At 40.0% G+C, this 26,468-nt stretch overlaps 1 pseudogene; it reads right to left on the reverse strand.

Moving 5' to 3' along the window:
• Positions 1-805: 805 nt before the first annotated feature.
• Positions 806-23,401, reverse strand: LOC141004307 (uncharacterized; annotated as a pseudogene).
• Between the last annotated feature and the right edge of the window lie 3,067 nt (positions 23,402-26,468).

Consider the following 26,468-nt stretch of genomic DNA (forward strand, 5'->3'; position numbering starts at 1 on the left):
TGACTTGGTTAAAATCTGGCGGAGATGATGATGGAACCAGAAGCGCGTTGCGACTCTGCCTGATTCGGTGATGAAGAGTGGATCTTGTGGGGAAGCGTGGCGTGCTTGTCTCTGGTGTAAGTATGATAGAATGGGTTCGTAAGGGCTTAGGTACGACTTTAATCAGAAAAGGAAGATGGGATGAGAGAGGCCGAACTGGTTGGTCTGGCTTTGTTTGAGGTTGAATCGAAGGGTGTCTTGGGAGTGGATAGAGATGTCCGAGAGGGTTGCGTGTCGAGAGGGGTCGTGAGTGGAGGTGGTGGAAGTGAAATCTGAGCATCGCAGGAAGCCGAAGAATGCCAGGAGGAACACTGATTCAAGGGTCAAGTCGATGAATGGGGATGAGTATCCTGAGCAGAGGGTTAGGATACAGCGGGTGACGAGGTCTGCGGTCAAGGGAAGGCGTTTTGGTGCGAGCTGGGGTTCTGCCTTTCGTAGGCCTTTGATCAGCATGGAGACGTGGGGATGAGAAATGGAAGAGGCTGGAGCTCCAGAAAGCAGTTTGATGAAGAGGTTAACGCCGCAGAGATACACTTATGTGGATAGTGGATGTGGATAGTGGATGTTCTGATTTTGGGGACCGTGTGGGCATAGGTGATGAAGCTGGTGATTGTTACGATGTCGATGAAGGGGAAAGGGAGGTTGTGAAGGGTATGGAATGACTTGAAACAGCACCATCCGGTGTAGTATGATGAAAAGGTTTTGGGTGACAGGCTGTCCAGGATGGCTTGCTGGTATGAGACGACGAGGTGGAGGAGATGGGGGTTTATGTGTAGATGGGAGCCGAAAACGGTGGGACTGGTGTAGGGTGAGGGTCAGCGTCTGCTGCCAAGGACTTGAATTTCTGAAACGAGAACTGGATGAGTGAATCAGCAATGTGGTTTAGGTGGCTGGGAATGTGGGCTGAGTGGATTATGAATTGGTGCTGGGCTGAGACTAGGGCGAGGCGACAGATGAATAGCATGATGTCCAGTGATTGTGAGCGGCCTTTGTTGATGATGTTGATGGCTGTGAGGTTGTCGGAGTGGATGAAGATAACTTTTCTGGACCATTCATGCCCCCAAAGAAGAGCAGTGATTATGACTGGGTAAATTTCATAGAGGGCAGAGGAAGGGGAGAGTGAGGACAGTTCCGGGGACCACGTGGAGGCGAACCATCTGCCGCCGTAGTAGCCTCCATAAACCTTTCGAGGGTGCGGTGTCTGTTTACAGCTGGATATTTTCTGGTTGGGTGATCCGGTCGTCATAAAAGAAGGAAATGCCATTCCATGTGGACAGAAAATTGCGCCACATTCTCAGCTCCATTTTGCATGAATCATCCAGGTCGATGTGGTCGTGGAGGGACGGAATAGCGGAAGACAGGGATAGTAGGTGGGAGATGAAGGATCGGCCCTAGGGAATGATGCGGATGGCGTAGTTGAGGTGTCCGAGCAGGGAGAGAAGCTAGCGCTTGGTGCAGCGGTGGGCGAGGAGCTAGTTGGAAATGAACAGGGATGTACGTAGTAGTTTGTCGGTTGGCAGGGAGGCTTGGAAGGTGAGCGAATTGAGAGTGATGCTGAGGAATTCAAGGGACGTGCTGGGTCCTGTCGTCTTTTCGGCAGAAAGGGGAACGCCGAGTTGGCGGAAAGTTGATTTGAGGGTGGAGAGGCCTTGTGCTGGGGGGGAGGATGGTGGAGTGACTGTGAGAAGGTCATCCAGGAGGTGGACGACGTGAGGCAGGTTGTTATTGTTGAGGAGGATCCAGCAGAGGGCTTCGGAGAGGGAGTCTAATATTCTTGGGCTGCTTCTGCATTCAAAGGTGAGGCGGACTGCAAAGTAAAAGCGGCCTCTCCACGATACGCCGAAAAATTTCCAAAAGTCTGGGCGGATGGGCAAGACTTTGAACGCGCTGGTGATATCCGGGGGACGTGGATGGTGGAGCGCAGGCATGATGGCTGCTCGGGTGGCTGCTCCGGAGTGGAGGCGATCACAGACGGGGGAGACTCGGATACAACGGAGCTCTCGGCGAAGAGATCGTCGTCCGAAGGGTCGAGGAGCAGCTCCAGGTCCACGATGAAGGCAGTAAGGTATAAGATTATTTGTTTTTTTTGTTTTTTTGATTTTAGATTTGCTAGTCCAGTTAGACGATGTCAGAACTTGAGACGAATGGGAGAACACTGGTTAGGCTTGCCTATATAAGTTTCACAGGTGATTGGAGTTAATGAGACACAGGTGGTTAGGTTGATGAGACTCAGGTGGTTAGGTTGATGAGACACAGGTGGTTGGATTGGCTGGGCCTGGGTGGCAGATCGGCGAGGAGGAGCGGCGTGGTCTGGTTCCTGAACCTTAGTTATAATAACTCCATTACACAAATATTACTAAATCCTTATGTCAGGTAACTGGTGCACATTGATTCAACAATCTGTAAATAAATACAAGATGAACATGCACAAGATGCATTGATGTGCACAGGACACATTTTAAATGGAAATGTTAGATTTATTTAACTTAAATGCTGTACATTTGTGGAATACTTGACGGATAAGGCACTTTTTACGAGAACAAGTAGGCTATCATCCAAGTAAAATACGTCAATAACCGCATTCGCAATGAAGGAAAATTCTAATTGGGTAGCTGACGGAAGTTTACTCATTCAAGTTTATAAAAAAACGTATTCTGTCAGTAATTATTTTGCTCTTGTGAACAGAAACATTGATCTGAAGCTCAGTTCAGAGGCTGTAAAGCAACTTCTGATCAACCCATATCAATTCCATATGGAGCCAGAAAATTTAGTTGGTTTAATGGATACAGATACAGATAACAGTGTTCTCGTGACTTCCTGATATGTACTCACATTGGCTTGTATTTAATCATAAAATCATTTATGAAAGTTATACTAAATAGGGTGGTATGTGTTTCTAAAAAGATGTTTGTAAAATGATACTTTTCTCTCTGAAGCTTAGATGTTTTTTAATGCTTCTGATGAAATCCACGGGTCCGCTCCTCATCATTCATCATATCTAAACCCTGCAGATTGCAGACCCACACAGAAAATCTCAGAGAAGGAGAAGGACCATGGTCATTATTTTTCTATCAGCTGCAGAGTATTGGGAGATGGGCCATGCGAAACCGCTGCAGAACAGACAGCGACAGTGGATCAAGCAGTTCTGATTGTGTGGTCGGTCGAGAGTTGATGAGGCTTATGGGTAATGATGGGTTGAGATGTTCACAATCAGTGATGACAGCAATCATATAATGGGTCCTTACTTCACCTCAGAAAAGGTAATATCAGCCTACTTGATATACTGTAGATCATTTGTAATCAATGGTAGCATTAACCTGGATGTGTGGCTGATGGGGTAAATCTCATCCATTGAACCATGTGACCAGGCCACCTCTGTGGGAGCTATAACAATGAAGGTTAAACTTCTTCCCCAAGCTGCCATTTCAAAAATATGTTTTACAGAATTACACACAATATGTCATTTCTGCTGCTAAGGGTTTCTTTACCAAAGCAAGTGTTGTGTGGAGCGGCGGGGCAGACCCGGTCAACTCTGGAGGAGAGAGTCAGGTGCCAAGCCAGATCTTCTGGAGGAATAAACACAGAGAGTTTTCCGTTTTCTGACGGGAGGAGAGCCCAGAGATTACTTTTTAACTTTTGGAATTAAATGAGCATTAAAAAGTGGATTTATCTTCACTCCTGTTCATCAACCTGACTGCAGCAGCGATCTGTAGAGGTGACCACCATTGTCGGGTGTGATGTTGACTACTGACTGGAGGTGGAGGGAAAATGCACTTTACTTCATGAACCTTACATTACAGAGAGGAGAGGGGAAAAAGACGAGAGAGTGAGTGCTGAGTTTAGTGAGAGTTGACCTGAATCTAAACACACAGACACAGACACACACACACCCTCCATGTGTACTCCATGTGCCTAATGTACAGTAAAGTAATCTGACCATCTGCTGCAAATAAACACAAATGAGCCTACGGTCAAACTTGTTTTGTTGGTCGTGACCAAACCATTAAACAACCGCCATTGCTGATGAAAATCTATCCGAAGTGACTCAGGCACAAATGTTAATTGACGAGATAATGTTTAAAAGTTTCTTCTGTGTTTAGTCTCGTCTCGTTTGTCGACTTCCCTGTCCTGGAAGTAGCAGGCGACCAAATGAAACGCATTGTTAGCCAGAGTCAACTTAAACTGGGATGTAAGTACACAACTCAACAAAATACATAACAAAGGTCTAGTCATTTTTCACACATTTAAATGCAGAATTCTTTCATAGTATATCTTTAACATTTTTCAATCTGAGAACTTAAAAATACAAATTCAATTTTTTTACCTGATTTTTAATTGGAAGTAATTTTATAATTTTTTTTAGGGTCCTGCACAAAGTCTGTGTAGCATGACTGTAAACATTTCAGCATTTGCACACACACACACACACACATACATACACACCAGTAAGAGTTGACCAGTTGCCAGTGAGAAAACAGGGGAGGCCCCCAGCCGTGACTAACACATGGTGCTACTAGCCACTGCCAGGACCCATCTGTGTGTGTGCGTGGGTGTGTGTGTGTGTGTGTGTGTGTGTGTTTATGTGTGTGTGTGTACTGTGCATGCATCATAAATTAATAAACATATCTGACAAGTGCATTGCAGGCACCCGAGGGCATCATCATGTTTGCAAACAACTCCCCCTCCACACACCCTCCTACCATTCACCCCCCCACACACACACAGTCACGAGCACACACACTCCCTGAGGAGTAGCGATTGTTTAATGATTCAATTAGCTGTGTGGCATGCTGAGAGCTAGAGGCAAGATGGAGTGATAATTGATAAACATGTTTAATCCTGAGAGAGGGAGAGAGAGAGAGAGAGAGAGAGAGAGAGAGAGAGAGAGGAGGGGTGGAAAGATAAAACCAGACAGATAGCACACACACACACACTTCAGATGTTTTTAACAACACAGTGGCTCATTAGTACTTATACCTTAACTGTCTAAACATACACTCTGTTTTACGTTTGTCTTTTACAGGTTCATTTGTGATAAGTGAGCAACAGACCCCAGGGAGGTAACGTTATTAAGTATTTGATGTGAGGAGCTACATAGGTAACAGCACAGCATGTAATGTAAACACACTAGGTTAATTATCAGTAAGTAAGGAAACAACAGAAGATGTGAAAATGATTTATAGTAAAAAAAAAAAGAGAGACAATAAACCTACTGTAGTGACATATATAGTGACTTGCTTATGTAGTGCACAGTAACCAAAGTATCTGCAGCTACTGTGAGCATTGTGTCCATGATTTAGAGTAAATTCATTAAAGTTTTTACTTGACTTTACTCGTCAGACTGTTATTACCATATTAATTAATTAAAAGTGTTTGTCAAAGCTGCACATCACATGCTTGATATCCTTTTCAAAATGCTGTAGAGAATATTGTAAAACTTGTATTGTGATCTGTCAACCAAGTAATAAAGTTTGAATATAAAACTGGAATGTTTGTGTTGCTTACTACCTGTATTAAAGGATAACTAGCAAAACATCTTCACAGCCAGGATTAAATGAATCAGGCAATGTGACAGGGCCCTTACTACTGAATTTAAAAATGACCTAAACTTTCTTTAAAAATAAAGCACTTTAGCCAATGAAATGGAAATATAAATTATGTATATAAAATGCACAAAGTACCGAAGCCACAACTTTAATGTAAACTGTCCAAATCATGTCCTCCATTGAGGTGAAGGCTTTCTGTATACTGAAGTGTCAGCTGGTAATGATGCTGACTGAGGCACAACACCTGTCAAGCACCAACCTCCTCCTCTGTTAGGTCCAGCAGAAACACCTGAGCTTGACGTGGTCACTCAGATGATCCGTAAAACATGACAGATTCAGGGTTACTTGTAAGACAAATACATAGCAATATTACTGTTAGGACATCTACTAAAGGCTGCAACAGTTCATTGTAGCTCAAAGTAATCCGAACATATCAGGTGAAAAACTTGCACTTCTGCTGTGAGGCTGAAGAGTCCAGCAGTGTGTGTCTGTGGTGGGTCACTGTCAGACAACATGCCTTGGTGCTGGTAACTGTAGTGATGTCCACAAACAGTAATGACACCAGTATCATCTGAAATGTGTAGTAATGGCAAAATCTACACACAGTGCAATAATATCAATTCAACACTTGACTTCGACTGTATGTTAACTTGTGACATACCAAAAGCACGTAAATAAAATATCTGTGTGCCTTGGTGTTGGTTTGAATACAATGCGAGACTACAGTATGTGACCAGCAGATGTTATACTGGAACTGCGTCAGTATTCAGTGTTAGTATTACAGTAACGTCAAGGGTAACGCTATTTGTGAAGTAGTTGTATTAGCCTTAGCCTCAAGCTAGTGGGTGTCAATCATAGCTAGATAACGTTGTCAAGTTAATAAATCCTGCAGTTTGACAATTCTTCTTTCACACAAAGCTGTATTGTTACTTCCAATGCCTGTCCATCAAGTACATTTACACACAGCAGCAATAAACCCTCTTCCTGGAGAGGATGTGATAAAAATGATTTCAATCCAGATCAGGAAGTACATGTTGATCAGAGAAGAAGAAGAAGCAGCAATGAAATGCCCTGATGTGTTAGGAGTTGCTGCTGCTCGAGTACTTATGTAACCCATTCACAATCTCTTAGATATTCTGTAGTCATAGTATAGCTATAAAAGAGGCTGATGGATCACACACTGATTTGCACTTCATGTAGCAGAAAATTTCAGCAATGTACTTAAAACGTGTGCAACAGTTTTATACTAGTCCTGTGTTGTGAAAAGAGAGCTGCAGTCCAGTCCTACTTCTGTAGTTGCTGTTACACTGGCTTCATTACTCAATGTCTTAAATTTCTCTTTTTAGGTTATTTAAACACATATGAAAAGATTTGTTCAGTTACTTTTGTACTCCACTTGTTTATTTTTGTTTTTCTACAGCTACAACTACAGCTCTCGTGAGGCTCAGACAGAGCTCCATTGTCCAGTGTTACCTTTGGTGTAATCTGCAGCAAACTGGAAGTTGAGTACACAAAATAGTTGGCATTCAAGTAGTGTAAGTCATGAGAACACTTCCTGCAGTAACTGATAACAAAAAATAGCAGCTGTCCTCACCAGAAGATGTCAACAATGGTCAATTCTTTGAGGGGTAAAATGGCTGATGTTTACGTTGGTGGAGATCTGTAGTGGCTGTAGCAGTCAGGTGAGAAGAGGAAGAAAGTCTGTCTGAAGAGAAGACCAGTCATAACAAGGGACCGTCTTCCAGGGAACCACTGTTCATGTCCTGCGTGAAACCAAATATCAAAGTTAATTTATTCAAACTTAAGTACATAAGTTAACGTAACGTCACTTAGACAAGGTAATGCAGTTATTTAACCCAAACCATGATATTTTTGTTGCCTAAACCTAACCAGACTGCAACTGTTTCACGTTAAGTACATAACATTCCTACTTACTTCATGTCCTTATGGGAGTCATCAGCAAAATACCTATTCTGTCATCAGGTATAAGGACATGCTCAAAAATATCTCTCTTCCTAATCTGGTTCTTTCCTTTTTCAATTTTGTGTTGAGAAACTTTCCAGTTTTGAATTCCTTAATACCACATATCAAATGGACCCTTCTCCTGAACATGGTGAACAACATGGACACATGTTGTTGTTGTTGTTCATTATCAACAACCTCAACCAATATGCAGTTTTTAAGGACCAATATTGATACTGATACGAGGGAGGTAAAAAAAATTCCGATATCAATATATTATACTTCCACTCCACTATATGTTGGGGGCCAATATACCCAATTTTTTTTGCTTTAAACCCCTCAGATGTGGTTATCAAACACTTGTTACAAAGATATATAATAGCGACAGGATATTTTACAGTTTAACAATAAACTTTGTTGTCTAAAATGACAGCAGTGCACTGAACACTGATAATTTCATAATTATAAATTGACCATAGCATCGTTTTCATACCAGCCCATTTCAACAACATATAGACTGACACATCGGTCCACAGATCAGATCACAGAGCACAGATCACAGTTACAGTAGTTTTCATTGACAACTCTAGTCTTAGTAACCAGGATATCATTTCTAGAATTTATTTTTTGAGTTTTTCAAATGCAAGTCATATATTTCATTGCACATAAGGAAGAAAATATAAAAAAGATCAGTAAAGAGAAACAGAATACATACAGTACATGTTGATTGGGAAGTGAAAAAGAACTGTAAGTCATCTCTGTTGTGGTAAGGTATTGGAAGAAGCCTCAGCAGCACAAATCTCAGAGTCTGGGTAAATAAAACAAATACTACAGTGGAGAATATATTATTTTGAGACGTGGGTGAAGTGCCGTACTGGAACACTGCAGTTTAAACCCCTGTATTTAAAATGTCAGATTACTGTAATTTAAGATCCACGTGAGCTGGTTACAAAACAAATATTGACAATAGATGATTTTGTACACCAAACTGCTTTTACGCGTACCTACATCTGTTTACCAACATGTTGTATTGTTGACTGAGGCTTATTTGTTTACTTGTTTCCAACCAGGTTTGCAGTGCAGAGGCCTTTCAGCACTGTGCTGTCTCAGTGGAAAGAGAGTTTAAACAGCTGCTCTGTGCGTATGTTTGCCTGTGTCTACATGTGTCTGTAATTGTGTGAATATGTGTGTGTGTGTGTTAGGGGCGGGGGGTTGGGGGAAGTAAACAGGGGAAGTCAGCGAGATCTTTTGTATTGAAGAGAAACGTTGACTTCACCTTCCTGGTTGGCCTTTGGCTGAGGGGATTGTGGGTAGAGCTCGTCAGGTGACCCGGGATCACAGGGGTCAGCGTTACACACACACAAAAAAGGTTTCCACATGATCAGCGACGGAGCAGATTAAAGGGTCATCATAGTATTTATAGTGGAAAAACAAATTTCCCGTATAAGTCACTGTTACACAAGTATAATACATTTTCCTTCTGTCCTAACATGATATTAATTAGAGGTCCAGTAAACTGATTTCATTGAGTTTTGGTTTGAGGTTTAAAGTAACTATACAAATATGAGAATACAAGATAGCACAAATCATTAAACATACATGTATGTAAATGTCATTGTTAGACTACATGATAAATTGAAGTCAACACTAACACTTCTCCATTTCTAAGTTATTGTGATTTGAAAAAAAAAAAATAACCATTGCAGTTCACGATCACCAACCATAATAAACAAAAAACATATTTTTTCTTAGACTCGTGCAACGGCCCACATGAGCATTTGTGTAATTTGGTGTCCCCACTGATGGGATGAAATACAGGTTTGTCACCAAAGTCTTCCAAAATTCTAAAATAGATAAATAAATAAAGAAAAAACTGTTGTACACAAACCAATGAGTAAAGGAAACATTGTTGAAACAATGAGGAGAAATTGTGATCATCGTCTCAAGAAACAAATGTTGTCAGTTGGTAGGAAACAAACAGCAGTCTCATGTGTCACACACTTCAACACACTTGAAATTATTATATAGCTGCATTCACAATACTGAAGAAAATGGTAATCACACAGCAAACACATGTTTTTTCCTCTTTTGTATTTGCCAACATCTGCCAACCTCAATATCTAGAAGAAGAATTTCATATCTGTGTAGCTAAAAGTGTTCACCTTCAGAGTAAGCATGTTGTAACATAGTAATATGATTCAGGGCTTTGTTTTCTTAATTTTTTTAATTTATTTTTATTTTCACACTCAGGTAAGAAAACTTCCCTTATGAAGATATTACTTGTGAAAATTTCCTTTTGACATGTGAAGATTACTACAGTATTTCACATGTTCATTGGATATTTTCACCTGTGATTGACTATTTGACATGGAAAGTAAAGTTTTAGCATATGACAAGAAATAATGTCATGTGTGAACTGGGCTTTGGCTTTTTTTCACATGTACGTATATTAGAATTTCCACATGTGGAAACAAAACACGACACATGGAATAACATTAAATTTACATGTGAATTTCACATTTTCTAACATTTCACACAAATGGATTATCACGTGACAATAAAATAATGTCACGTGAACATGAATGAATGAATGAAACATGAATGGAAAATTTCCACGTAGGAATTTTCACATGCAAATCATATATGTTCATATGTGTTTGGGCTTTCATTGGTGTTAATATTGCACCATAAGCTGTTTCTGTAGGTAAAGTATTTTAGACAGAATAATTATAGGATCTTCTGGAAGTTTCACAATTAAATCCTTTCAATATTTCCATTTTTGTTGCTAACAGGATGTTTATTTTTTTTTGGTAACACTGTAGAAACCTGAAGATATACAGCATCTATACACCCTTGTGTTCAACAGGATCACACTCATGCAGTGACCCACCGCTTGTTCAGCTGCAGCTGAAGCTGTTCGCCTTTTCTGAAGAATTTTGAGACCACATTTAATCTACTTGTGACCCAAATCAGGGTCCTGACCCAGATTATGAATCACACTGATGTCACTGATTAAAGGCCAAATCCCAACATGCCAGTTTCGGGACCCCGGGCCCTCAGAGCTGAGCCCGCCCTGAAGAGAACCCACTGTTCAGATGGAGACACACTCACTTCACCCTATTAGCCCCCTTGTAGGATAGAGAGGCATGTTTGTGTGTGTGAGTGTGTGTGTGTGTGAAGGAGAGAGAGAGAGAGAGAGAGAGAGAGAGAGAGAGAGAGAGAGAGAGAGAGAGAGAGGGAGGGAGAGTGTGTCCTGCTGGGTGGTAGAATTAAAAGAGAGGTCTGTTTGAGAAGAGCCTTTGAAATGGACACACATGAACTTGCTCTCTGTCACACACATACACACACTTAGATACTCCTGTAGCACCCTTTATTGACCATAACCATCTGGCTGCCATCCAGAGAGAGAGCGAGAGAGCAAGAGAGAGAGAGAGAAGAGAAAATGAGAACAGTTGGCTTTGTGCTACTTCTTTCTTTCTTTTCAGTTTTCCTTTTTTACCCATAAGTAGTTTTGTTTAAACATTTTGTTAAAATCATCATATTACACAGTGTAATAGTATCATATATATAAACTGTTCTTTCATCCTATTCGACTCCTTCATTGAAGCTAAATTATGTTGAAATGTTTAAACTCAGCCCAGCCACCAGGATAAAATGTTGGCACTTAACGTTTCTGCAAACCACTCATACATTCATATTTGTATGTGCCATGTGTCAATATGGTATTGACATTTCTACTGTAAGTGTGATATCACATTCACATTACATGTTTATGACCTGACTGTCATGTATGGAGGTGGAGCTTCAGGCGAGAAGGCTGCCAAGCCAGTGATCGCACTTCGAGAATGCGTTTCAACACTTTTAGGTGTGAAATGACTGGATATTTTTAAGAAGACCTCGGGACAGTTTTCAGCCATATGTGATGACAAAACCAAGCAGTTTCAATGGCACTTTGGATATCTCCGCCCATATTTGTGGCATCTAAAGGAAGTATTTTAAGCCAAAACATGATGTTTTCCCAAACCTAACTAAGTGGTTTTTGAGCCTAAACCAAACCAGACTTTTGATCTCAGCATGAGTAAATTTTTACTTACCCAATGGCAGGTAATTGAGGTTTAATGTGTTAACATTTAATACAATAATTCATATATTACTATAAAAAGGAGTCTAGTACTCTACTGACTGCTTCTTTCTTTACTGTCCACTGTTATTGTATGTATACAGTATTATTTAAAACCATGTGTCTAACAAGATCTTGCACATATCAGATAGTCCTCACTAAAAAAATGACCATATAGGTTGTCTGAGCAACTTAGTACAACCCATATTTATGTTAATGGTCAGGTGGCATCCTCTAGTGGCTGTTGTAATAATGAAGGGAGCAAAGGAGGGAGTCAGGTAACTAACAAACAAACTTTAACGCAACAAAAATACAGTATTTTAATCCAAACAAATCCAAAAGTATCTTTTCCTTAACCTAACCAATTTGCTTTGTTGCTTAAACTTAACCAAGTAGTGTTGGAGGCTAAACCTAATCAAACTGCGTCCATTTCACAACGTTGATGTGACGACAAAAGTCTAGTAAAAGCCTGTCGCTGGTGGTGTCCAACAGTCATATATGCCATTTTGGGAGTCATTGGCAATGTATTCTAAACTGATAAATATAGACTGCAAGTAGAAACTTATGTGTGTGATAACTGAGATAAAACGGGATGAAGAATTAAAAGGATTAGAGGTACATAAAGGTACCTAGAGAAGGCAGAAGAGAGAAGAGAAGAAACTAGGAAACATAAAGTAATATAATATGACAGACATGAAAAGGGGGAAATATACTGTTAGATACACGTTGGAAATTGAAACTCAACAAACATAAATATGAAAGAAAGAGAGCAAGACAAGGAGATGACAGAGGAAGAGGGAGAAAGTGAGGAGGGGAACAAATGGAAATGTCTCAGCTGTCTTTCTTTAGTCCTCTGGGCAATTACCTCAGGGTGTTTTACTTAAATTTGTGGTTGTAAATACTGACTGTCAGCAGTGTCAATCAAGAAATATGAGTCTTGTCAGTGGAGGTTTGTTTTGTTTGTTTGTCTTTTAAAGATTCATGACAGTAAGATGTCTCACCTTCCTTTGCCAAATAAGAGTGTGAAGACTTGACACAACAGAAATTGAAGGCAGAAATTGGCTTCCTACTGGTTATGAAATTCTTTTTTTTTTGGAATAAGATGATTGTTTTCTTAACTGGGAAGGTCAGGGAATGCTGGGGAACTTAACAGATGGGGCACTTGTAACAATGTTTATAACTTGTTTTACACATCAGTTTTCAGTAGTATCTACTGTAGTGGAAATTAAACTGTCCACTCCATTATCACATAAAACACAACTAGAATAACAGTTTCCTTCAAAATGAAACTTAAGCATGTTGTGGGTTAGTATTTGGTAATATTGCAGCTTATCGGATGAAGTTCAGGTAGCAGACTTTCCATTTTGGTGTAACATTTTGCAATAGTTACTGGCTTACATCTCGGAAAAGTTTTAGATGTAAAAAAAAATCTGACAATTGGAGTCCTGCAAAAAAAAGAGTGTGAGGCATGAAAAAAGAGGATAGAGTAGGAGGAAAGACAGAGAAACAGGTAGAAAAAGAGCATGAGAGCAGGAGAAAACGAGCGCAGGATGGCTGGCTGAAAAGGAAAATGAATCAAACTGACCCCGCTCAATCACCAGCCCCCCTGTCTCTCATAATTGCAGCATCTCCAAAACAACCAAAACAAACCAAATCAGGCCTAATGTATTTCCCTGTCACAACTGCCTGGCGGGAGCCAAATAGCTGCTCCCAGAGAGAAATGTCTTTTTGAAAAACACCACTGGTAAATATGCCTCTCTGCATGGCAGATAGCAGTTTGGGCCCTCCCCCTCTCTCATCTCTCCTCTCATTTGTTCTCTTTCACTTTCCATCTGTTTATTTCCAAGGTAAAGAGAGACGGCACTCTGTGGATGTCAAAATGTGCTTCTCACAGTCACACATTCTTTCTCACTCTCTCCTCCTCTCTGCCATTATTTGCTTTTCTTTTTTGGTTTGGCATTTTGCAGACATTCACTGTAATTGATGCATGGTAAAATGTTTGCTATTCATTTCTGCATGTCTTCTTTTCGTTGAAGTATCTTGAACATGATTAAAATGTTGCTTAATTACATTAACAGCATTTTTGATGGGGCCTTGATTGTTCATTTTAATTATTTGTGGCTGGGGACATAAAACAGATAAACTGTTTAAAAGAGTTGAGACATTTAAATTGTTGGTGCAATTATCGTGAGCTTTACAAATCAAGACCCTGAGAAGAAGTTCTCATCTGGTATATACCCTTGGTGATTGGAAAGAGGAACCAAATTTTCATTTACTTCAAAAATCTGATGAAATAATAGTGGACAATCTGCTGAACAACAATCAAACATTATGTATTTGTTTTTTTAGTTAATCCTAAAATCAAAAATACATATTGTTTCCTCATACCTGTCATGCTATTTATCCATATAGATTGTTTTGGTGTGAGTTGCAGAGTTTTGGAGATATCAGCCACAGAGATGTCTGCCTTCTCTTGAACATAAAAGACCTAGATAATACTTGGCTTGTGGAGCTCAAAGCACCATAAAAACTCAATTAAAAAAACAACAACGTCTCCAGAAATCATGACCTGGTTACACAAGATAATTAAAAAACTATTTTGTTTTAACTGAACTATACCAGAAACAAGCTCACTAAGCTAGCTAATTAAGCTATGTAACATTACAGCTCAGCAGCGGAGGATGCCATCAATGTTAACATCCCATGCCGTCTTGAGCGCAAGCCTCTTCATGACCAATTAGAGAAAAAAATATGTATTGGTTTCGGGTGAAATGTCCCTTTAATATAAGTTTAGGCACTCCACTGATTGACGGTTGCAGGCTCTCAAAAAGTAGCTTGAAAATGTTGTCTAATAGCATAAGATGGCGTCATCTGCATAAAGACGAACATAATCTGCAGTTACAGGAGAGGACGTCATTAATATAATTAACAGAAAGAAAAAAAACTTTGATACTGCAGAGTTCTAAATTTGTCTATTGATTAGTATTGTTCAAAGTGGTCTTAAATTAAGTAGCTGGGTGTGCTCACTGTTGAAACCAAAGGATATTTTTCTGTGATTTTCTTGATTTGCACATATTTCTATATAGGTGGTATAGTCACAAAAATAAGCAGTGCAAGGAGTATTAGAAAATCTCATCAATAAAGATCAACAAATAAGATTAAAGGAATAATAAAGCTACAAAGAGTTGAATAAATCACAGTGTACATCACATATCAAAATTTGTATGAAGATTAGTTAAATGGTATTACTGCCTATCTATTGTTCTCCGAGGCTGTAACCAACACAGATAAAAGAGTGGTTTTCGTGAACACATGCCTCAACTTTAATTCAGGCGTTAAGTGAAACAAGGAGAGCGCCACTTTCAGCCAAAACCTATGTTCAAGGGCAAGAGCTGTCTTTCAAAAGACATTTTATTCATGGAATTTCTAGACTGAACCCTGACAAACTTGGTGATGCTGGATCCACAAGCAACTATTCCAGCTCAACAAATGGTATTACTAATCTAAGATAATGAATGATGATACAAGTGGGTACATGTCATGTAATCCCCCTTACCTCTGCACTAGAAAATGTTACTCTCTTGGTTTTCTGCTGCAGAAAGGCAGTTGTCAGAATTATTTGTTACATGTTGCTTTCATTTTCCATATTTCACTGTACTTATATTTGCTTCCATACATTTTCTTTTATCTGCATTTGAACTAAGAAACATCATCAAACAGAAGACCACAGGAACCAATTTTCACCAAAACCTTACAATTTCTTTCTTTTCAAACCATTCTTAAAGATCCAGGGTTTTTCAGAAGTACAAATCTAAAGTGTGTAGAACCAATCACGTTGGAACCTTTTACATATTAGGTAGGATTAAAATGATGTGGCCCTGAAACATGACCATAACCTAACATTTCCACCACTAACTAAATACAAGGAACATCTTTTGCAAAACTTGCCATGTTTTAGGATTATTATGAACGTATTTTAAATAATAGCAAAAAAACATTTTTTGATTCCGCACCATGTCCAGGCATGAAACAGTTTTCTAATTTCATAACTTTTTAAGGAATTTCATGACTGCATCAACTTGGATAATCTGTCCATGTAAAAATATAAATTTTATGAATGAAAATTAAAATATGTATTGTTTTTAAGGGGTTCTTAAACTTGTTAGTTTAAGAATTTTGGAGATTGTAATTGTGTAAGAGGAAGATTTTAGAAATTGTTGTTACTAACAACACACCCCATTGGCTGCTGCCTTCAAACTAAAGGCCCTAATGTTTTGCAGTCCAGCCTAAACAGCCGATAATGACAAACTCACCTAAATGACAACTCACCTCCCTCATAACAAGCAGATGATGTATGTGTGTCTGCATATTTGTGTCTGAAAGCAGGTTGTATGTCATGGGAAGGGATTAAGAGCATATTAATGAGGGTTTAATGTTCAGATGTTGACACAGGCAGACAGACATATACCATACGCAACCAACGACAGGGTTCCTAATACACAGGCAGACATACTGAGAGACAAACACATCAGAGTGTTTTAATGCCTCTCAAACAGTATTAACAACATGACTAAAGCTTATTAGGGGGTTAGAGGATGTTAGCAGCCACTCAAACACAGAAATATGCAGTATGAAAGTGTTTGTGTTGATGTAGCTAATCTAATTACAGAAATGAAACAGAACTCTTTCTTTTTTTTCACTTTTTCAACTCAACACATGAAAGACACTCATAAATATTTCCCCCAAAATGTTATTCTTTTACACATCTCTATAATTTTATATTGCACACTATTACCTATTATAAATGTTTAGTGTATTGTGAGGTGCATCATCTTTGTATTTATGCTGTTTGCTGTATTTTTTTTATTTTTTTTGTATTTTTTTTATTGTTTTTCTATCTAACATTTTTCATTGGACATTCTGCTAATGTTTGATTTTGTGCAGGGGGCACTCTTATCTTTGTCTTTTCGCTGCTCGTACTAACGCTGCATTCACATCGCACATGTATTTTAAATATCATATGTGGTATACATGTGGTATTTATGACTGTGACTGTTTATGTTAACACTCTGATGCAACCTTAGTGCTCAATAAAACATAATTCAGTGTTCGAATAATTGGAAAATCAGATCTCTTCCAAAGTTTTAGGGGTGTCTCAGAATCGATAAATAACCAAAAGCGTTTCTAATGCTGCGATGAATGATACAATACCTACATAAATGGTAGATGGACTTGATCTACAAAACAAAGCACTTTACAACACATGCCACATTCACCCATTGATAGAGAGGCTGCAATGCAAGGTTCCGACCTGCTCATCTGGAGTGATACTGCACTTCCATGCACAGCCATTCATGCGTCCACCCATACACCAATGGAAAAGCCATCAGGAGCAATTTTGGATTCAGCATCTTGAACACACTGACATGCAGCCAAAGCAGGGGGCCGAAACAAGAACCCTCTGATTAGTGCACGACCACCTCTTCTTTCCATGCCACAGCTGCCTCAAATACTCCAATAGCAGACATACGTCCTGCGGACATCTGCGTGAGTTATGTATGAAAGACCTAGTATGAGGAGATTTTGCTAGTTGGAAAGACGTTGAGCAGTTGCTGACATTTCGCCTACACCTTGTCAATGTGTTTCGGGAAAACCTTCTTGAGATGTCAGCATTTGGATGACATCTCGCCAACAGCTTGCCAACATCTTCCCAAACATGTTGGCGAGATTTTGGCATTCCATTTAGCAAACACTCATGTGTGTGCTACCTGGGTTCATAACCTTAGATCTAATTTCCTGTTGTATGCATTTTTAGTGAGACGTGGGGACATTTTAGAGTTGTCTATCAAAGCGACAAAAAGGGTACTGTTACCCAATCCATGATTTTTCCCAACTCTAAGTGGTTTTTATGCATAAACCTAACCAGACTTTAACTATAGCATTGTCACAACATACAATGAAAATATAGAGATTCACCATGCACAAGTACAATGCCAATATTTATTCTAATGACTGGATGGATTGTTCTCAAGAGGAACACCTGCTGAGTATTTAGAACAAATATCTAAGTAAAGTACAGTCACTGTTTTGGTAATATTACCTGAAACCGTCTCTCTGCCTTCCCACCTGACCAGGTAAGTTAATGTGAGCCACGCCTTAGATCAACCTCTTAATGCCTCTCACTCTCTCTGTCTGCTCTGCAAAATGTTTCCCTGCTGCAAGAGCCAACCTGCCCCTCACACTTTGTTTTTCTCAGTGTGTGTGTGAATGTGTGTGTGTGTGTGAGAAAGCGATGCAGGGTTAGGGCGTAGCTCTGGCTAGTTTACTCTCACAGAGCAAACAAATCTCTGATGTGTTTTTCTAACCCTGATGGCCGTGGCTGACACCATGTCAACAACAGCGAGAGAAATATTTCTTCCTCTCCGTCCTTCTTTCTTCTCCATCCCTGTACTCTCTCACCCTCACTGTCTTTTCTTCTGTCATTAAGATCTTTCATTTTCAACATTCTTTTGTCTTCATTCAATTCTTCCAGTTCCTCCCTCAACTCTCTCTTTCTGTCTGTAATGCCGACTGCGATCCTCCCTTCTCTTTCTTCCTTTGAGGAGACAGAGAAAGCTGTAACCACAGAGAGGTTGCATGTAAAGGAAGTGACTGAGCCCAGCTTTACACAACTGTTTGGTGATCTCTGTTGCCAATTTGTATCTGTAAGTCTTTGAGGATCCTGTTTGTGTGTTTGTTTGAGCCCGGCCAGGTGTGCTGGATGCGAGCCAAGGCAAAGATTAAAACCTCAAATCCCATTTCCTATTATACATATTGCTGTTATAATGGTTTGCTTTGAAGTATATTTTCCACTTGAATTCAAAGTTTAGTTTGCATAAGCATCAGGGTGCTGACTAAGTTTCGTGGCCCTAGGGTTCATGAAAACCTTCCAAAACAAAAATGTTACATTCAGTGATCTCAAAAAGCTGCTGTGACCACCACAGCAATGTGTTATGATATCACAACAAATGTTACATTTTTGCATTAAAATGAAATGATTTATTGAATGTTTCCATAAATGTTCAAACCCAGAGCAATCCATAACTTTATTGAAGAGCAATCCGTAATTCAAGGTAGCGGTGAGTTTCATTTGGTAACATCAGATGATATGTCAGAGAGTGAAGAAGGACACGGCTGAGTAAATGTAACATAAAACTTTAATACATTACGTTGTTCATGAACATTTCTGTCTGAGTCACGTCAGATTAATTTCCAAAGGCAATGATGTTTGTTTAACAATGAAGACAACAACTCCCATGATGCCATGCTACTTCCCGACGTCATCAAACACATTTCTTTTGTTTTCATGGTTTTGATTGAAAGACTCCTGGCAGCAGAAATGGCATAAAGTGCTTCAATGATTGTTTTCATTTTCAATTAATGTAATGATTATTGTTTTTACTGGATAGTGATTTGTTTGCTTCATAAACTCCATTAAAAGCTGATGTATTAATACATCCTGTATTGTTTGATCAACAGTCCAAAACCTGAAGATGATGAATTTACATTCATCTGAAACAGGGGTGGGTAGTAACTTGGTGTTCAGGGTGTAACAGTCGACAGCGGTAAGTTCAGTATGTCCCTCAGTACAACTTTTCAGTTTAAGTTACAGTTTGTTTCACCTGAGATAGTTACAACCTGTCGGCCGTCTAATATGCATTAGCATGTTCAACATGTTTCCACTCACATACAACTGTTGGACAACGCTGACACACCGCTGATGGGTGTGTGTGTGAGGAGCAGCACTCCCATCAGCCATTGAATGCTTAAGCTTTATGTTAGAAGAACCGAAGAAGCCTCTTGAATAAGAGTCTGGTAACCTCTGTATAGCAGTGGATATCCAAGCAGTTAACCTAACGTTACTTTCATGACTGCAATTTATTAAAAAAAGAAAAAAATAGTGGAAAGTGTGTTGTACTTTACCTTTATTTGGGTCCTTTTTATGGGAGTAATTGTACTTTTGCTGGAGTATAGATCATCAGACAAATCAGAAAAATGATTAATCCTCTCTATCGTTGTATATATTGTTTTATGTTAGAATTTGTTTTATTAAAACAATATCCTACATTACTTTTCAACACTTAAAACACAAGACTAAACAGTAGAGATGCCTGTCACTAAGAAGTATATAAAATATTGGTAACAATATATAACACTGTCATATCTGGATGTTTTAGCTTCAACTCTATTATCATTTCAAACATATACAGTAGATATGTTGATATCATAAGGATTTGGTTGATGTGCTTCACTAAATATTAAGCTTTGGAGACAGCTTTTTAAAATCTGACTGTTGTATTATGTAAAGGTTAAAACTCAAGTGTGTGTTTTTTTTAGCCTGAAATCGAAATGTAGAAATCTTTTTTTTTCCCACAAAGGCGGCTCTATCCCCATAACACCCTCCCACACTTAATGCTGGTTGAAACCCTAAATAGTGGTATGTTAAAACCTTGTTTAACTGTTATGAGTTCTGAATCATACCCTCACTTCTACACACATGCATGCACAAACACACTGTGGTGTTTTGACTGGTATGTCAGAGTTAAGAGATCAGTGCAGACCACCCCAGAAGAAAGGAAAGGCAAGGAAAAGGATTCAAAATTTGTAGGTTAAAGAGTGAATTTTATTGTTACAGTTTAATGCAAAACTTCTTAAAAAGTATGGGATGATGGGAAGTTTTCTCTACATTTTGCTAAATAGTTGTTGAGGGACAAAACTCTTAAGAGACAATGCAAAAAAAGTTACCGCCGGAAAATGTCAAGAAAGCCAAGGTCCTCCTGACGAAAGCATTTCCTTTTTGATGCACCACTCAGTAATAAATGCACCTGTGTTATTAAAATGTTAGGTATTAGCAGCTCGAAAGGGGTGTAGAGAAGTACAAAAAAGCAGCAATGAAAGAAAGAATGTTCCTTGACCTTTTTTACCCTGCAGCAGAAAGATGAATCAAACAGTTCTGAACTTTTCAAGCATTGTTCCCAAGCTTTAACTTCAGCTGTGAACAGCACCCGCTACATTAAAGCTTAATCTGTGATCCAGACTTGAAAGAAAAAATACAGTAGAAAATAAGAAATGAGGCTTTGTAAAACTGATTAAAATACAGATACAAAACAATAGGAAAATAAATAAAATAAAGCTTTTGAAACAGAAGCATTTTCAGAGAAGTTGTGGAAATTTACATTCATGAACTTGATTGGTAAACAGAAGTGATGTAATAGTTCATTGTTGACTGAGTCTGGTCAGTCGGGTTTGCGTCGTGTTTCCTGGAGCTGTGCTAAGCCTCTCTCTGCCTACCTGTGATCCCTCCTGTTTAGTCTCAGGGCAGAGACGCCCTCACTCTGGACAAATACCTTCCGGAAAACTTCCGCCCCTCCCCAAAACCACTTCTATCACTGGCCCAGACAATACATGCTCACAAAGGGCTTGAAAAGGCCGAGGCCACACGCAAGCACAGGACACAGGAGTGCATGTGTCTATAGACTGCTGTGAATGTGCACAGGTAAAATGTGCAATGTTCAGAATAAGAATCAGATGTAAGGCCCCCCACAACATCACACCTGATTATCTGACAGGACTGTTTGTTTCACCTCCTCATGCTCAGATCTTCAGATGTGACTGTTGGCTGCTCCTCGGTCAAGACTTGCGACTGAAGCTGAAGGGTGATGGTGCTAAAACACTACGGAACAGATTATCAGAGGAACAAAGGACAGCGGAAGGATTTATATTCTTTTAAACGCACAGTAATCAAAACAATGAAAAGAAAAGACGTAGTTTGATGACGTGGGAGGAAGCGTGGGATCATGGGAGTTGCTGCTTTTATTATTAACCACCCTTGCCAGTGAAAATGTATCTGAAGTTACCCAGGCAGCAATGTTCCAGGAGGAGGTAACGTTTAAAATTTGATTCATGTTATGTTCAGTCACATTAGCCGACTTCCTTTCTCACTCTCTGACGTATCATCTGATGTTTTCCTGAAAGTTATAGTGACAGGTCAACAAATGAAATGCACCATAACCCCTTAAATTTCTCAGGGTTTGAACAATGTTGGAAACATTTGTGATAATGTAAGTACACAACTCAACAACATATATCACAAGGGTGTAGTCGTTCTTAGACATTTTAAGAAAGAAATATTATGTTTTGTATCCAAGTAACTACAGCTGTCAGATAAATACAAAACAATAAAAGTAAAAATATTCCACCGTGCGTGGAGAAAATCTCCCAAAATGGAAAAAGTCAAGTCAAGTATGGGCACCTTAAAATTGTACTTGGGTAAAGTTGTTTGTTTACTTTCGCTCTCTAAAACACACACACACATGCGCACACACAGACACGCATGCACACACACACACACACACACACACACACACACACACACACACACACACACACAGAGGACAAAGACAAAGCCTGGAATGTGTTTACCTGCCTTAACAACTCAACTTAATGTCCAAGGTAAATGTGACGGACCCCTCCCACACTCCTCGTTGACACACACACACACACACACACACACACACACACACACACACACGCACACACACACAGACAGTTTGGAATGAGCCTGGTCCACTGCAGTGTGTTGACAATGAGTCCAGTGACAGACGAGGCTTTACGCTGACATTGATCTCGACTGACAGCTTCAACCTGATCTCTGACATGATGTATCAAATCTGTCGCTCACTTTATGTTTATCAGCCCAAGATATTCTCCGGTCAGTTAAACTTCGACTTGATCAACCTGGCTGCTTTACCTGTTTCACTGTGCTGCTTGAGGTTATACCAGTTGATCAAAATCAATCTCACTTCAGTTGACCAAGTTGTGTAAGAACAAAGGATATCAGTACAGACATTGCAAAACACTGTGTGGAAGCAAACCACATATGAATTACAGAGGATCAGAAAAGAGTCCCTGGAGAGGTTAAGATTTTAAAAGTGAAATCTTGCAAGTAAGGCTTAGTCAATACCCTGTCTGCCATGCCAACCAGTGCTGTGAATGATCAACAATAACCATTTAAGGTGCGTTCACACCAGACCTTTTATTTTTGTCGCTGGCGACAAGTTTACATATTAAGTCAATGCAAGCGAGCGACTGAGCGATTAATCGCTCAGGCGAAAAATCGCTGGGGCTCCGAGCGACAGCTCTGTAGCTCCAGATGAGAAATCCCAAGTCTCTGGCCGTCAGTCGCTTGTCGCTCAGCGCTGATTGGCTGCCGTAATCTATGTGTAACTATGACAACTACTGAAACCATGGAAACTAATACAACTCCACCGGTCCGGGAGAGCAAAGCCGGCTTTACGTTGACTTCTGGATAAAGACTATTTTCTGGATACAGTTGCATTGCCATAACACACACACACACACACACACACACACACACACACACACACAGCCACTCACCGGAGACAAATGGCCAGGCGCTCCTCAGCTGGGATGGAGCGCCTGTAGTTGGTGTCAACCGGGCAATCCTGCCTCCGATTCTCGCCAACAGCTTGTTAAACTGGGCCGTTGTCAGCCGCGTATACCGTTGAAAACGGTTGGCGTCCAGACGCAGCTCCTGGAATAGCTGGTGGTATTCACCGAGATCAGTGCGCATCTTGAGTATGTTGTGGACCCAAAATCGATGAGGCTTGGTTGTACGGCGCTTGTGGGACTTCCACAACAGGTAAACGGCGGCAACAGGTACAATGTCAGCCATGCTGGACCAATACAAACGGGAAGAAATGAGCGCCTCCGAGCGACGTGAAATTCACTGGAATCGCTTGAATGATGTCATCAGAGCGATCTGTTGAATTGTGCCAAACTGAAGAGCGACTGCAGCTGAGCGACTGCAGCTGAGCGACAGAGCGATTTTTTTGGAGCAACACGAGCGACAGCGACAAAAATAAAAAGTCCGGTGTGAACACACCTTTACACTAAGACTATTCTAATTAGGTATGGCTGTCCAGTTCTTCATTGGTAGTCTGGATATCTTACCCAAGACTCTCTCCTCTGTGCACTGGTCATTGTTCACACACCGATGGCAACTTGAGACAGTTGAGGTTGAGAGACCTTAGGCTCAACTTATCTGCATATCAGTGCAGATAATGAAAAAAAGGAAATAAAAAAGCTAATTTGTTTCCTCTCTTTTGCATGTTTTAAACTGTTTCACACTGTTAATTGTGTGGAACCAAAGCCTGCTCAAAAATGTTTGATCAATGAAATTGGACTACAAATGGAAACCAAAACTCTTCCAATACCAAAATCTTGTCCCTTGCCTACAGATTCTGCATTCATATGCAGATATGTGTTTATAGGGATTGTTTCAGGATATACATCAGTGTATACAATGTCATAAAAAGCTTCAGTTATCACATTTACTTAGCTAGGAAGTAAAAAAGTCCCAAATTATTAGTGAGAGTATCATCTATACTGTTCTCCCAGTCAACAAAGACAACACAATTGTTACGAAACACAAAAAGACTATTTAATGTACAGCTTATAATGTGAGGACACTACAACACTGTTTGTCATCCTTTACATTTCTATGACGACTTAAAGCCTTTTAACACCATGGATTTTGGTCTGAAAAATGTGTGCGTAAATGTATGAAATCTGATATGGGTTCTTATTCATGTATGTACTTATGCAGAACATCCATGCTGGGGAAAATATATTTAGAGGGACCTCCATTTCGTCAGCGGATTAATTAATTGAAATCCTTTATTCCAGGTCAAAATGGAAGAAAACCTTGTCAATTTTGTCTCACAGCACCTCAACAACCAAGTCAAGAACAATTCATGGCTTGTGATCTCCCAGCAGCTGGGATACAATGAAGATAGTAATTTAGATGATAATCACTTGTTGACCTTATATGTTGGTGTTTCTATGATTGAGTAACAAAAAATACAGGTCTGCTGCTATCACATACTGACAAGTAACATTCCCCACAGCGCTAAAATGTCACCCCATATTCAAGTTTGCAGATAAAAGCAGGTGAACTGAAGCACAATGGAAATGATTACAGGTGAACAGGGCATTCTGGGTAATTTAAATGAAATGATTAGGGTATCACCATAACTACAGCACTATGTGGTATGGGGATGTGCGATGTAAGTGTATTGCCACGGTAATATTACACAATCTGCCAGAGGCTATTTTTGTTTGTGTCTTCATTGAACCAGCATTTCAGGTCTAAGAATCTATGACGGACAGGTTGCTTCGTTCACAGCATTTCCTGAAGTGTATCATTGTTATTTGTTTGTGTCACACTTTCATCACGCAAACCGCAAACCTGATGAGTGACAATATTTCTCACGCTTTCTCACATCAAGTTTCTGTCATACCCAAAAAATCCAACATTTTATTTCCGTTTCCCACAAATTGTAAAAAAAAAAACAACAAAACAAAACAGCTGCTTTATCTGATTACAGCTCAGTCCTTTACATTTTAACATGTTATCTGTTAATTTAAACTTCACACGGTTCCAGCTTCGGCTCTCCAAAGTGGTTGTCTGGGTGCCAAATGTCTCTTCCTGTTTTGCCTCAGAAAGCGATTACCTGAAGCGGTTTATCAACTACGTGGAACCCACTTCATATTTTGGTGTCATTGTTGAACCCGAGGGAACTGTCAGACTCAGGGTGGGTCAGGATTGGGCGTACTGACACAGGATTAAAGTCTAAAATTAGGCTGAGGGCAGGGGAAAGTATCAGGTAAGTCTGAACCTTCTGCAAAACAATTAGCATTTCCTGTCTGGGTTCGGCGTAATATAATTTTGGATGAGTTGACTTGAATGGAATGCACAGTTAGCATAAAGTTTTAAAGGCAGATTTGAGAGGAATGCACTGTTAACTGAACGGATTAATAAAAGATTTGACTTGAATGGTCGGACGACTTAGAAGAGAGGAAGAGGGTGACTCGTTTGGGAGATTCCTCCGAGGCTAAGCAGTGCTCACACACGAAATGAACACGCACATCCATCCACCCAAGTTCCCCATCGCTCCCTCTCTTTCTCACACACACACACACACACACACACACACACACACACACACACACACACACACACACACACAGACACACAACCCTGACTTCCTCCCGTTGTGTGTGTTTTGTCAGTCTAATCTCTGGTCTAATCCTCACACTGCTGCCAGACAGACAGGCCCACCCAGGTGAATGAGGCTGAACTTAAGATGAAGTGTGTGTGCGTGCATGTTTGAGAGACACACAGCTGGTGGACGTCTCAGGTCATGTGACTTAGATGACTCTGAGATACGGATGTGTGTTACATGGGAACATACAGACACAAATACAAGCAAATAGAAAGAAGGGTAAGTTTAATTAATTAAAAGACAGAGTAAGACAAACCCGATGGAATCCAATGTTGCAGTAAGTGGATTCACTCGTGGGGCCAAAGTAAATCTAAGCAAATCTTTTCAAGCTGACCTCTGAGAAGCGGAGTGCCAAAATCCAAACTGGAGGAAGCTATTGTAGCTCATCAATTGTGTCGCACCATTCAGTTTCTTTTAAGCTCCTCTGTTGTTGTCTCAAGTGCTCCACAAAAGAGAAATGGTCTGCAGACATGTATGAGACAGAAGTCAGCGGTATAATTGCTTGCGCGTTAGCGTTCAGTGGACTAGCTACAGCAGTTCACCAACTACCCAAGCCAGTTTTCATATGTCACCAAGGTTCCAGGATCAAATATTTCACCAAGATGTGCAGATTAATTTCTCTGATGTGACTGAACCTTAACAATAATACTGAGGTTTCAGGTGGATCCAGTGTCC

Source organism: Pagrus major, chromosome 11 (genome assembly GCF_040436345.1).
Source record: "Pagrus major chromosome 11, Pma_NU_1.0".
NCBI classification, from domain to species: domain Eukaryota; kingdom Metazoa; phylum Chordata; class Actinopteri; order Spariformes; family Sparidae; genus Pagrus; species Pagrus major.